Source organism: Mandrillus leucophaeus, unplaced genomic scaffold (assembly GCF_000951045.1).
Source record: "Mandrillus leucophaeus isolate KB7577 unplaced genomic scaffold, Mleu.le_1.0 Scaffold136, whole genome shotgun sequence".
Classification (NCBI taxonomy): Eukaryota; Metazoa; Chordata; class Mammalia; order Primates; family Cercopithecidae; genus Mandrillus; species Mandrillus leucophaeus.
Genome location: NW_012101321.1, coordinates 3,432,344 through 3,445,799, shown reverse-complemented (window position 1 = coordinate 3,445,799; position 13,456 = coordinate 3,432,344). Strand labels below are relative to the sequence as shown.

General features: G+C 35.7%; 1 protein-coding gene across 1 annotated transcript in view; it reads right to left on the bottom strand.

Annotated features, from left to right (window-relative positions):
• The window catches only part of LOC105534534, a 189,049-nt gene extending 176,116 nt beyond the window's left edge, over positions 1-12,933 (bottom strand). Inside the window, exons 1-2 of the mRNA XM_011973259.1 lie at positions 12,704-12,933; positions 12,416-12,453 (exon numbers count right to left, since the gene is read on the bottom strand). The gene's annotated coding sequence lies outside the window, so the exon portion shown is untranslated. The remainder of the gene's footprint in view (positions 1-12,415; positions 12,454-12,703) is intronic.
• Positions 12,934-13,456: the final 523 nt, after the last annotated feature.

Below are 13,456 nucleotides of genomic sequence, written 5' to 3'. Positions count from 1 at the left end.
TTTTCTGCACTGCTTTTTCCCCATCTTTGTCATTTTATCTGCCTTTGCTCTTTGATGATGGTGACGTACTGATGGGGTTTTGGTGTGGGTGTTCTTTCTGTTTGTTAGTTTTCCTTCTAACAGTCAGGACCCTCATCTGTAGGTCTGTTGAAGTTTGCTTGAGGTCCCCTCCAGACCCTGTTTGTCTGGGTATCAGCAGCGTAGGTTGCAGAAGATAGAATATTGCTGAACAGCAAGTGTTGCTGTCTGATTCTTGCTCTGGAAGCTTCATCTCAGGGGTGTACCCCACCATGTGAGGTGTGAGGTGTCGGTCTGCACCTAGTGGGGGATGTCTCCCAGTTAGGCTACTCAGGGTTCAGGGACCTACTTGAGTAGGCAGTCTGTCCATTCTCAGATCTCAACCTCCGTGCTGGGAGATCCACTGCTCTCTTCAAAGCTGTCAGACAGAGGCATTTACCTCTGCTGAGGTTTCTGCTGCTTTTTGTTTAGCTATGCCTTGCCCCCAGAGGAGGAGTCTACAGAGGCAGGCCGGCCTCCTTGAGCTGTGGTGGACTCCACCCAATTCGAACTTCCTGCGGCTTTGTTTACCTACTTAAGCCTCAGCAATGGTGGGCGCCCCTCCCCCAGCCTTGCTGCCACCTTGCAGTTAGATCTCAGACTGCTGTGCTAGCAATGAGGGAGGCACTGTGGGCATGGGACCCTCTGGGCCAGGTGTGGGATATAATCTCCTGGTGTGCCCTTTGCTAAGACCATTCGTAAAGCACAGTATTAGGGTGGGAGTTACTCGATTTTCCAGGTGTTGTGTGTCTCAATATCCTTTGGCTGGGAAAAGGAATTCCCTTCCCCTTTGCACTTCCCAGGTGAGGCGATGCCTCGCCCTGCTTCAGCTCTCACTGGTCAGGCTGCACCCACGGACCAGAGCCAACTGTCCAACACGCCCCAGTGAGATGAACCTGGTACCTCAGTTGAAAATGCAGAAATCATCCGTCTTCTGTGTTGCTCATGCTGGGAGCTGGAGGCTGGAGCTGTTCCTATTCAGCCATCTTGGGCGCCAGGATTTTTCTTTAATCTTCACCATGACAACCTAGTAGAGCTCCTGGACACAAAATTTATACAGTATGGGGGCCTTCCTTAAGCTAGAACCCCAGGAATTTTTATTTCTTAAGGAAGTCCACACTCAGTCTTCAGTAGTCAATTACCCTTTAAGTGTCCCTTCCAGGTACTAGCAGCAGTTTCCACTGCCAGTGAGCTGTGATTCACTGCATCTGCCTGTCTCTCCAGTTTACAGAGTGACAGACTGCCTGTGACCTCAATTGTCTAAAGAATCTAAGAAGAGTTGTTGACTTTCAGTTTGTTCCACTTTTTTCTTGTTGTGAAGACAGAAGTGATGACTTCCAAGCTGACATGTCAGACCAGGAACTGGAAGTTTTGTCTATTTAATTTTTGCCCTGGATGTTTATGCCTTTTTTAGAAAAGAAGTATTGTTATTAACAGTTGCATTAAAATAAACCACGATGGGCTTGATAGACCTCCGCTTTTTAATTCTAACTTCTATCATGGTCTTTTCTAGTAACATGTAAGAGAAACAGTTGTACAGTGGGCAGATTTCTCACTTTAATACATGATTAAATTTGAAAGATATTTATTGTATTTCCTTCTTTTCCACAGACCCTTTCTGGATACAGTATAAGTAGCACATCCCTTTCAAGAATAGCATCTATGGCATTTACTAGTAAAATGAACTGCACTAAGTAGGATGCAAGCTGCTGGGAACATATAACTGCCTCTAATCTTGAATGATGATGTAAGAAATATTCACATTGCTGCCCCATTGGCCACTTAAAGGAAAAGCCAGTTGCAAAGTGCTCTGTGTTGAGATTTGTACTGTTCATAAAGCGGTCAAGTCATCCATCATGAGCATAAGAAATATAAGAAATTATAGGCTAGAGTTGCATGAATATGTATAAGAAATTTAAATCTGCTCTTGAGCATATAGAGAATAGTATGAGTACTCTTGCTATGTAGTTTTTAAATTTTATTCTATACTGTATATCTACAGTGATTCATTCATTTTATTTCTTGGAAATCCTTTTCTGTTTGTTTTTAAATAAATCCTTTACTGAGAAATTAGCTCAAAAAAAGTACATGGTAAATAAAAAGTGAGCAATGAATTTTCTTTTCTCTAGAGAGTTGATAATAAATGTGTAACTGACATAAACTGTTTTTCAGCATTTTCCATCCTTTGGGATGGCCATTTCTAGCCACATGAAACCAAGAGGAACAAACATACTGAAGAAATACCAGCATCTGTTTTTAAATTATCGTAAAATTTAACATGTAGCTGCAGAAGGTATTTTTATGTGTCACTCTGTGAAACATGACCTTTCATTTAGATCAAATAAGGCTTTTAAAACAATTTTGTACATTTTTAATTCTACATTTTCTCATTACACAAATAAAAAGTGAAGTAATAGCTGTTGAAATGTTGGCTCCATTAGCATAAAAAGAATTTGCAAATGGTTAAATATTTCCAATTTCATATCAATGTCATCAGTTGCTTTGAAGGAAAAAAAATTCCAATAGTGTTTGATTTTTATTTTTCATCTAATTCATGGATTGAAATTAAAGCTTCTGGATCTTTCGTCTGTCAAAATTAAACATCAGATACTATTGTGAATATGCATGTAACATCAGCTTAAAATTCAATGTTGAAGATTAAATCCTTTGTTTTGTGATGTTAATATAGATTTAGGTACAGCACAGTGACAAGTTAGAATGGCTTTGCTAAATTAATAAAGCTTGGAGAAATATAATTGGAGTTGGCGTTGGTACACACATAATATATATATTCACATCCAAAATGAGCTATATTCTGCCAAATGAAATAGAAATTTTGATTGTCAAACTATGCAAAGAAGTACATATAGAAATATTAAAGATATTAATTTTAAAAATTTTTTGCAAAAAGCTGTTAATTTTTCTATGTATATGCTTTAGCATGGCATTATGTGTTTTCTTTCTCTGCAGCTCAATTGGATTATTTTTCCAGGACAATATTATTTATTTTAGTTATTTTTTAAGGAGGTATATCAGTCACCTCAAAGATTTATTTTACGTGTTGAGAACATTACAATTATTCTATTTTGGCTAATTTGAAATATACAATAACTTGTTGTTAACTCTAATTTCTCTACTGTATTATGAAATACCAGAATTTATTTCTCCTATGTAACTGTATTTTTGTACCCATTAGCCAACCTTCCTTCATCCTCCTTCCCTTCTTCTCTTTCCAGTTTTTCGTAACCAGCATTCTGCTGTCTACCTCCATGAGACACTTGTTTTAGCCCCTACATATGAGTAGGAATAGGTGATATTTGTCTTTCTGTACCTAGAAACTGAGAAATGGTAATAAACTTTTATAAGTAAGTCCCTGTTTATATTTTATTAAATAATAGTTGGAAATTTTTAATAAAAGTCATCAGTAAATAAAGGTTCAAAAATCTTAAGACCTTGAAGTTTTTCACAAATTGCAATTTTTGAAAACAAGCTTGTAAACAGAAAAACCTATACATGTATCACAGCACAACAAAGGAAGGGTAAACAAATCAAATGATGAGAGCTTAAAAAACATACATGATTTAATTTTGAAAATGTATATTTGACACTGACAGTGATCAATCTTACAAAAAAATCAAGAAAACAATCCCATTTACAATAGCTACAAAACAATAAAATACACAAGAATAAATTAAATCGAAGGTGAAAAATCTCTAAAAGAAAACCTATAAAACACTGATAAATTGAAGAGGACACAAAAAATTGGAAATATATTTCACACTCATGGACTAGAAGAATGAATATTGTTAAAATCTCTATACTATCCAAAACAATCTACATTTCCAACATAATCCCTATCAAAATACCAAAGACATTCTTACAGAAATAGAAAAAATATCCTAAAACTCATAGGGAATCATGGAAGACTCCAAATAGCTAAAGCAATCCTAAACAAAAAAAGCAAGGCTAGAAATATCATACTACCTAATTTCAAATTATTCTAACAAAGCTACAGTAATCAAACCACCATGGTACTGATATAAAACTCGAAGAACATACACTGGGGAAGAGATAGACTCTTTTTGAATAAATCATGCTGGGAAAACTAGATATCCATATGTATAAGAATTAAGCTAGATACTCATCTTTTGCCATATACAAAAATCAGCTGAAAGTGGATTAAAGACTTAAATGTAAGAACTGAAACTAGAAACTATGAGAAGAAGATACTGATGAAATGCTACAGGACATCAGTCTGGGCAAAGTTATTTTTGGAAGGTAAGATCTCAAAAGCACAGGTAACCACAGCAAAAATAGACAAAAGAGTTACATCAAGCTAAAAAGTTTCTGCACAGCAAAGAAAACAATCAACAAAGTGAAGAGATAACCCATACAATGGGAGAAAATATTTGCAAACTACCCATCTGACAAGGAATTAATAGCTAGAATATATAAGGAAAAAACAATTCAATAGTAAAAAGAACAAAAAATCCAATTTTAAAAGTGGTCAAAAGACCTGAATAGACACATCTTAAAAGATGACACACAAATGGTCAACAGGTATATGAAAAAATGTTCAGCATCACTAATCACCAGGAAGATGCATATCAAAACCAACTCACCCCAGTTAGAATACTATTATTAAAAAGACAAAAAATAACAAATGCTGGTGAGGATGCAGAGAAAAGTGACCACTTTTACACTATCGGTAGGAAAGTAAATTAGTATAGCCACTATGGAGAATGGTATGGAAGTTTCTCAAAAAACTAAAAATAGAACTACCATGTGATCCAGCAATTCCACTGCTGAGCATATTTCCAAAAGAAAGGAAATTAGTACATTTAAGAGATATCTACAAGCCTATTTCATTGCATCACTAATCACAATGGCCAAGATATGGAATCAACCTAAGTGCTCATCAGTGGATAAAAGGATAAATAAAATGTAGTATAGATGCACAATAGAATATTATTCATGCATAAAAATAATGAAATCCTGTCATTTGCAGGCACATGGATGGAACTGGAGGTCATTATGTTAAGTGAAATAAGCCAGACAGAAAGACAAATATTGCATGTTCTCAAGCATATGAGGGAGCTAAAAGTGTGTCTCATGGAGATAGAGAATAGAATAGTGGTTACTAGAGAAGGCAGAAGGGATGAAGAAAAGTTGCTTAATGAGTACAAAAATATGGTTACATAGAAGCAATAAGTTCTAATATTTGATAATACAGTAAATAAATTATAGTTAATAATTTATCATATTTTTCAAAATATCTAGAAGAGAATAATTATGTTTTTAACACAAAAAGGTAGATGTTTGAGGTGCTGGATATTTCAATTACCTTGATTTGATCATTACACGTTGTATACATGTATCAAAATACCACATGTATCCCCAAAATATGTACAATATATCCTAAAAAATAAAATAAAGAAAATCTTTATTTGTGCTTCAAGTTTCTCAACTTGGGAGAAGAATCTTGATGAAGTGCTTATTTTTAAGTGGACAAATATATATCCTCTATCAGAATGTAATGAAATTTAGAAGGGTATGACTGTAGTATCTAAGTTTTGTTAAACAGTCATAGAAATTATAAATAGAAACAAATTTGATGAGTTGTCTTGTAAGATCATTTTTTGAAGAAAGTTACGCTAAATGGAGGTAAAAAGGTAGCAAACACTTTTGAAGATGTTTGGTCTGGAATATTTATACATTTTAATATTTTTAAAAATAAGAACTAAGGATATCGTTCATTTAATATTTGTCCTGAACTTACCAGGCACCTCAACACCTGTAGAGAGTGTTTTCTCAGTTAAAAATAGTGTGATCTTAGACAAGACTCATTGAAGGTATCAACGAGTTCAATCTTATGAAAAACTCAGCTACTTGGGAGGCTGAGGCAGGGGAATCGCTTGAACCCGGGAGGTGGAGGTTGCAGTGAGCCAAGATCATGCCACTGCACTCCAGCCTGGTGACAGAGTGAGACTCTGTCTCAAAAAGAAAAGAAAAAGTTGAAAAGTACAATTTTCAGACAAATACTGGTGTCACTATAATAAAAACAGATAGGCTAAGAACAATCTTACAGTACACAAATATTTCCCAAAAAAGACTATTCCACTTATAGTCATTTTTTTGATAGTCAGATAACCAAGTGGGATTTTTGTTTGTTTAGCTTTAATGTATATGTACATATTTATTTTAATTGACTTAAAGATTTTTATTTTTGAAAATAGTATTTGAATAGGAATATTCTATAGTTTGGGACCAGAAAATAATTGAATTGCCAATAAAATACAATAAAATAAGAAATCTTACCCAGTATCAAACTTTAGTAATTTCAAAACATAAAAGTAAGCTTGATACACAGGCAACACCTAAAGAAGTCTGAGGGCAACAATACAGCTCCTTAATTGATCCTTGCCACATTAGGATGTGTTCCAGTCTACATCTAACACATGTAATAACCAAATGATGCATGGGAGGCATTACTTACAGAGTGGGAACTATTTTGATCATAAAGTATCTCTATTTCATATTCTGATAATTACCTAAAACTGACATTGACACTTTCAAACAGGATATGCACCAGGAATCTTTCAATTCTATAGTTGTTTGCCATAAACAACGCAGAGAGATCAGATATTTTCTGCTGAAAGTATTCCACAGACAAGGACTCTCAGTTATGTCTTTTCCTTAATAAATACCGAGTGTCTGATTAGCACATTTCCATGTTTCTTTCCTCTCTGTCTCTCTGCAGATATACAGATATATGTCTGTATCTCCAACTCCTCCTTCAGTCATAGATCAGCTGCTAACTTTTTCCTCCCCACAGGTATTAAAATGTTAGAGTACGGGCTGGGCATGGTGGCTCACACCAGCTAATCCTAGCACTTTGGGAGGCCAAGGTGGGTGGATCACTTGAGTCCAGGAGTTCAAGACTAGCCTAGGCAACATGATGAAACCCATCATGGGGCACAGTGGCACATGCCTGTAGTCCCAGCTACCTGGGAGGCTGAGGCAGGAGAATTGTTTGAGCCCAGGATGCGGAGGTTGCAGTAAGCCATGATTCCGTCATTGCACTCCAGCCTGCATGACAGAGCAAGATACTGTATCAAAAAAAAAAAAAATGTTGGAGTGCTTATACCAAGATAATAAACCTATTTATAGATGGATACATATTACTTCAAAAACATATAATTTTTTTTTTGAGATGGGGGAGTCTCACTCTGTCGCCCAGGCTGGAGTACAATGGCGTAATCTCGGCTCCCTGCAACCTCTGCCTCCCAGGTTCAAGCAATTCTCCTGGCTCAGCCTCCTGAGTAGCTGGGATTAAAGGCACATGCCACCACGCCCAGCTAATTTTTGTATTTTTTTAGTAGAGATGGGGTTTCACCATGTTGGTCAGGCTGATCTTGAACCCCTAACCTTGTGATCCGCCCACCTCAGCCTCCCAAATTGCTGGGATTACAGGTGTGAGCCACTGTGCCCGGCCAAAAACATATAATTTTAATTATTTTGAACACCACCTTTCACTTTCAAAAATGTCTGGATTTGGAATGGGTGATAAGTCATGTGATCACCCTAGCTATTATATTTGAATTCATACAACCCACCAGATGTGATTTTGCCAAGTTTGTATGAATGATATTTCATTCCTCCTATGTAATACATCTGCAAATTAAACACTCGAAGTGGTAGGTGGTGCCTGAATCCTGCTATAGCTGTCAGTTTCCCATTGGTGTGATTAACCAAGATTGGTTTGATTTCTTAGCTTGCTTTTCTACTCATAGATACTGTTCTATAAGAAGAACAAGCCTAAAAATTTCTAAAATAAGTATATTATATTTCAAAGTATTTACAATTTAGAGCAAGCCTTAAAAAAAGGCACCTGCTTGAACTGAAATATCTTTCAAGTCTACCAAAGACACAACTACATTGCATTATCCCTGCCATGTACCAAAAGCACATGAAAAAAATTCATCTTTGATAGAAATCTGGTGATTTCTTTCCATCAACAGAGTTTCCAAATTATTTTACTGAATAATTCTGAGTTCTTCTCCTTGTTTTGGTTAATAACTAATCCATAACCATGATTATTCATTGTTTAATGAATAACATATATATAGAACTATATGTTCATGGCATCATTCTAACACAGCTCATCTACATTCTCTTTCCCAAAATATCAAGATATATATTAAAACAAAAAACAAATTCAAAAAAGAAATACAAAACCATTTCAGCATAGCACCCAACAATATTAATGTGAAAGCTTTTATGATAGAGAAAGGACTAGTCCACAATATGTCAAAGTTTATCTTTGGCATTTCCCTGCTTCTCTTTCTCTTTTCCTCTCTTAGCTCCTGTGTCTCCTCTGCCCCACTCGCAGATATCCAGGGCCCTCATTCTGTCTTTTGCATGACAATAGTGAGCCCACTTCAGTGCTCTCAGTTCAGGCTTGCCTTATGCTGAAAAATCCCGAGGACTAAATTACTTCCCTTTTCTCTCTTCCTGGGCTCTATCAAAATGTACATAACTAGAAAAAAGCAATTTAATTAAACTAAGCCACACTGGACTGTGAATAATTGATTAATAGACTACTTAACCCTCCCTGGGATATTTTTCTTCTAAAAGAGGACACTCTAATCTGAGTGACTCTGTAACAGGCAGAATTTCAAACAGTTCAAAAAAGTAAAGAGAAATATATAGGCTTCATTCAGGGAGATATGTTTTGATAGAAGGGCCTTCTAAGGGTTCCTTAAATTACCCATGTTGGCGGCCACATGGCCAGCCTCCATTCCTAACTAGGAGAATAAAGCATTGACTGAAATGTCCTTTTCCAGTTTTATAAGTGAGCAGCAAAGTACTCTCAAAGGAAGGCATTTGTCTTTGAAACAGACTTCAGAAGTCAAAGTATGGTTTATTACTCCTTTGGGTGAACTGAGAAATACAAATGCTTCTTTTAATTTGGAGCCAAATTCCTAAGAGTCATCCTTAAACACCAAATATCACTATGACAAAGGGCAAATCCTTTGTTGTGGAAGCGACCCTTTTTTAGATTAGTTACATGTTTGTTAACTTTTAATTGGAGGATGGGAATGAGCACCAGAAATACATGATACAGCTCTGTATATTGCAAAGATGCAAATAACAATATACTGGAAAAGAAACCTCATACTAAAGTTCTTCCTTTCATTTCATCCATCCTACCTTCTAGATCTCTTTCTCTCTCTCTCTCTCTCTCTCTCACACACACACACACACACACACACACACGCACATTAACCTTTGAGGATAGTAAAATCCACTATTCCTCAAACAGTATTTACAGAGTATTCTCTTAAAATTTAGCTATTATCGAAAATTTTGTAATAACATTCATAATTACAATGTTATATCATTATTGTTAATAAAATAGGTTTGATGTAGTTAGGACTACCTTTTTGCTTTGATTGACAGTATATTTTTTTCTGCCCTTATACCAGTCATAAAATGCAAAGAGAAGGAACTACCTATTCTCGGCCTTCAGTTTCACTGACATATATTGAAGCTTATCCTCTGCTCTGGCTTATTGTATATCTTGCCCTCCCCTACACCCAGGTGACAATGCAGACCTCTCTGGTCATGATAAAAGCCTCTAGCATTTTACTCTGTTGCAATAGTTTTAAAAATCAACAACCTAACCCTGGTTATCAGTCAACTACATTAATATCTCAGAGTTAATGAGCATCTTTTCGCAGAAATGTCAGGCTATATTTAGCCCTTGGTGAACTTTTTCATTGCATTAAAATATTACATTTTATCTTAATTTTCAAAATTCATATGATGGGGCTGGATTAAGGGTTATTACACAAGAAAAGCATTCTTAGTCCCGGTATATATTCCCCAAACAAGAAAATTTTTATTAGTTTTTTCTTTCCACTCAAAAAATAAATCCTTCTAGCTAAGTACATTTTCTACACCAAACCCTGCTGCACTATTAGCTTCAGATCTATCATCTGAAAGAGGCTGTCATTTTCCCATTCAAAGGTACATCTTGAATAGTGTGAACAAATGTATCTAATTCAAATTTTTTTAAAACACATGACCCACAAGAATGGGAAGAACAGGACAGGAGACAATGGCAATGACATTTTTAAAGCTGAGAAGCAGGTGGACAAATAGTAATTGAAGTACTACACCCAAGACAGCTCAATCTTAAGTGAGTGATAGGAAAAGCCAAGAATTAACTAGTTACACAACAGATACCCCCAAATGCTCAGCAACTAGCAGTACCAACTTCTCTAAAACTGGGAATTAAAAATGGGTAGGCAGATAGAAACCTAAAATAAGGAGACCGGATAAAAGCTATCTGAGAAGTACTTAGATACCTATATGTCTTCCCCTACTCCACTTTAGTCACTTAAGTTATTAGAATCTTGTTTCAATCTAAGCATTTTTATATTGAGCTAAAACAAACTGATTCATCTCCAAATAAGGAATACCTTTAAAGAATTCATTTATTGGCTAGTCCTCAATAATATCCTCCTCTCTTTAGAAAAACAGAGACCAAGAGGTGCCAAAATTATTACTCCACAGTCTTTAGCACAGAGTGCCACTTGGATTTTCTCACAAGCTGATAAAGTGCAAAACCTGCTCTGACCCATTTAGACTCCAAAGCTTCATTACAAACCTCCCAATAATTGAACAACTGCAATTCATTATGAGCATGCTGTAATCCAGGGCTTCATGAAGAAAGTATCTGAATGGTAGGAAGCAGTTGAAACGAATCTTCTGAATTCCTTTACAATTCTAAAAGTAAACAGGAGACTTCCTGGATATGGTTAAGATACAGAAAATCAGATGGAGCCTAGGTCCTGAGTTCTTTAACATTCATTGCAATAAAACCTTTTGCACACTACCTAAACTTCTAAAATACAGAGAATTATGTTTTAAAATGTCAAGACCTTCCAAGAGGAAATATTGCAGTATAGATTTCCAACAAATACTGGTGAAATAATTTCACTCTAAAAGATAATTCATGTTGCTAGTTCCATATTAAAAATCATGTTAGAAGCCTGTAATTCCTCCCCTTGAAAACATATAACTAGTCATACTATATTGGAATCAGCTCTAGAAAATGATCTCTTACCACCAGAAATATTTTCACAGTCTGTTCTGGAAGAACAACCCAGTCTTTATCAAGCTAATTATCTTAAGTATATAGGGTAATTACTTCAAGATGGGCAAGGTGATATTTTTATACTTAATCATTCCAAAAAATAGACTGATAATATTTTTAGTATTTTTTAGAACTCCATAACAGATTTTTTCATAACAAATGACAAATATCAATCAGGTATCCAGAACAGCTATTCTAAAGCCACTATTCACCTCTGTTCCATCTCACTTAGGGACAGTTAAGATTAATTAACAGTTAAAATTAATTTCTCTGAATAATTTCTCTGACCCATCTCTTGGGTCTATTATTAGCATTTGACCCAATAGGCAGAGACTATCAAGAATAAAAAATGTATAATGCTGACGATTCTGTATATGACCACTCTGGAATATCAATCACATACAGTTAAAAGCCAGGATTTTTCTTATGCCACATTCAGTCTTCCAATTCAGTCTTTAAAGAGATTAAATATGTCTGTGTTCAAGAGCACTCTAAAAATCTATATGTAAAAGTGATTTAGTAATGGTGTTGATTTACAAAAATAAAGCAATAGTAGAGTATCCTACTCTTTGAAAATGCATGATTTTATTTTCTCTTTGTAAGAGGCCTCTCAGGCCGGGCGCGGTGGCTCAAGCCTGTAATCCCAGCACTTTGGGAGGCCGAGACGGGCGGATCAGGAGGTCAGGAGATCGAGACCATCCTGGCTAACACGGTGAAACCCCGTCTCTACTAAAAAAAAATACAAAAAACTAGCCGGGCGAGGTAGCGGGCGCCTGTAGTCCCAGCTACTCAGGAGGCTGAGGCAGGAGAATGGCGTGAACCCGGGAGGCGGAGCTTGCAGTGAGCGGAGATCGCGCCACTGCACTCCAGCCTGGGCGACAGAGTGAGACTCCGTCTCAAAAAAAAAAAAAAAAAAAAAAAAAAAAAAGAGGCCTCTCAAATAAGTGTTGGTCTCTGTTGACAATAGTCATAAAGCTCAGTATTAACATTAAATGTATTTAATTTGGTAAAATCATTTAGCTTTTAAAAGGAAAATTTTAAGTAGCCCAAATAAGAAAACCAACTCACAAAGCTACATGCGGGTATAGTTTATAACTGAAGGTGCATGAGGATGCAATGCTACTTAAAATCAGACACAGACCGAGGGGCCTGAATTGTTGTGTACAGACAATGTGGTATATTAGTAACTTCCACCTTAAAGTTTTTCATTCCAAGGTGATTTGCTTTTCTTCCTAGAAGGCACAGGAGAGCTAATTGAAAATATACTCATAGGTTGTAAAACAAAAAACATTGTGAACCATATATCTTATCATCTAAGCAAAAAAAAAAAATTATAAACATAATTTTACTAAATCCTAAGAACACTTATTTCTTTGGACAAATTCCATGAGAAAAAAAATGTGTCTTGCAGAAAGTGTGGAAAGCCTTTTATAAGAAACAGATAATACTACTTAAGCCAACTGATAGTGCTTAATTACTTACCTTTTTGCCTTAGTTCCAACAAAACTTCTAGAAACAAATTCACTGCCCCAAAATCATAGTAATCTCAGTTGCTTCATAGCATAGAAACCTTGTATTCTTCCTTTATTTTTTTATCTTTAATTATTCAGCTTTACATTGTTTTAAATTTTTAAGACCAATTCCAAATAGGTAATGAATATTTCAAATAGATTCTGAAATCCTGCCAATCTTCTGATTGCTTCTTCTCACATATGCCTGTCTTCTTTCGGCACCAAAAGAATTCTAGAATCAGAATATTTCTTTGTGATGTATTAGATAATTGGCTATTATTATCATCCTGCCTATGTCAGGGGGAGCTCCCTATTCCAAACAGTATAGGTCCAGACTAAGCTCCTTCGTGAAGAATACCAAATCTGACAACAGAAAATAAAAAAATACCTCACAGGAGAAAGACTCTACTTTTAACATGTAAGATTTAAAAAAACCAATAAAAGTTGACTGAAGGATAAGCATTCCTTATTTTTCATCACTTCTTAAAATATTTAACATTATATAACAGTATAAAGCCACAGTTGTCCATGGATGATTAAAACTGCAGTGCTTATAAAACCAAGTATTAGATTACATCAAAAGGCTTGATGTAATCAATGTTGCATCAGATGCGACATTTGTAATCAATGTTGCATCTGATGCAACATTGAATGCAAAACTAACAAATGTTATAAAGTATTAGACCTAGAAAACTGAAATTACTTTGCAGCCATCTCTGACGGG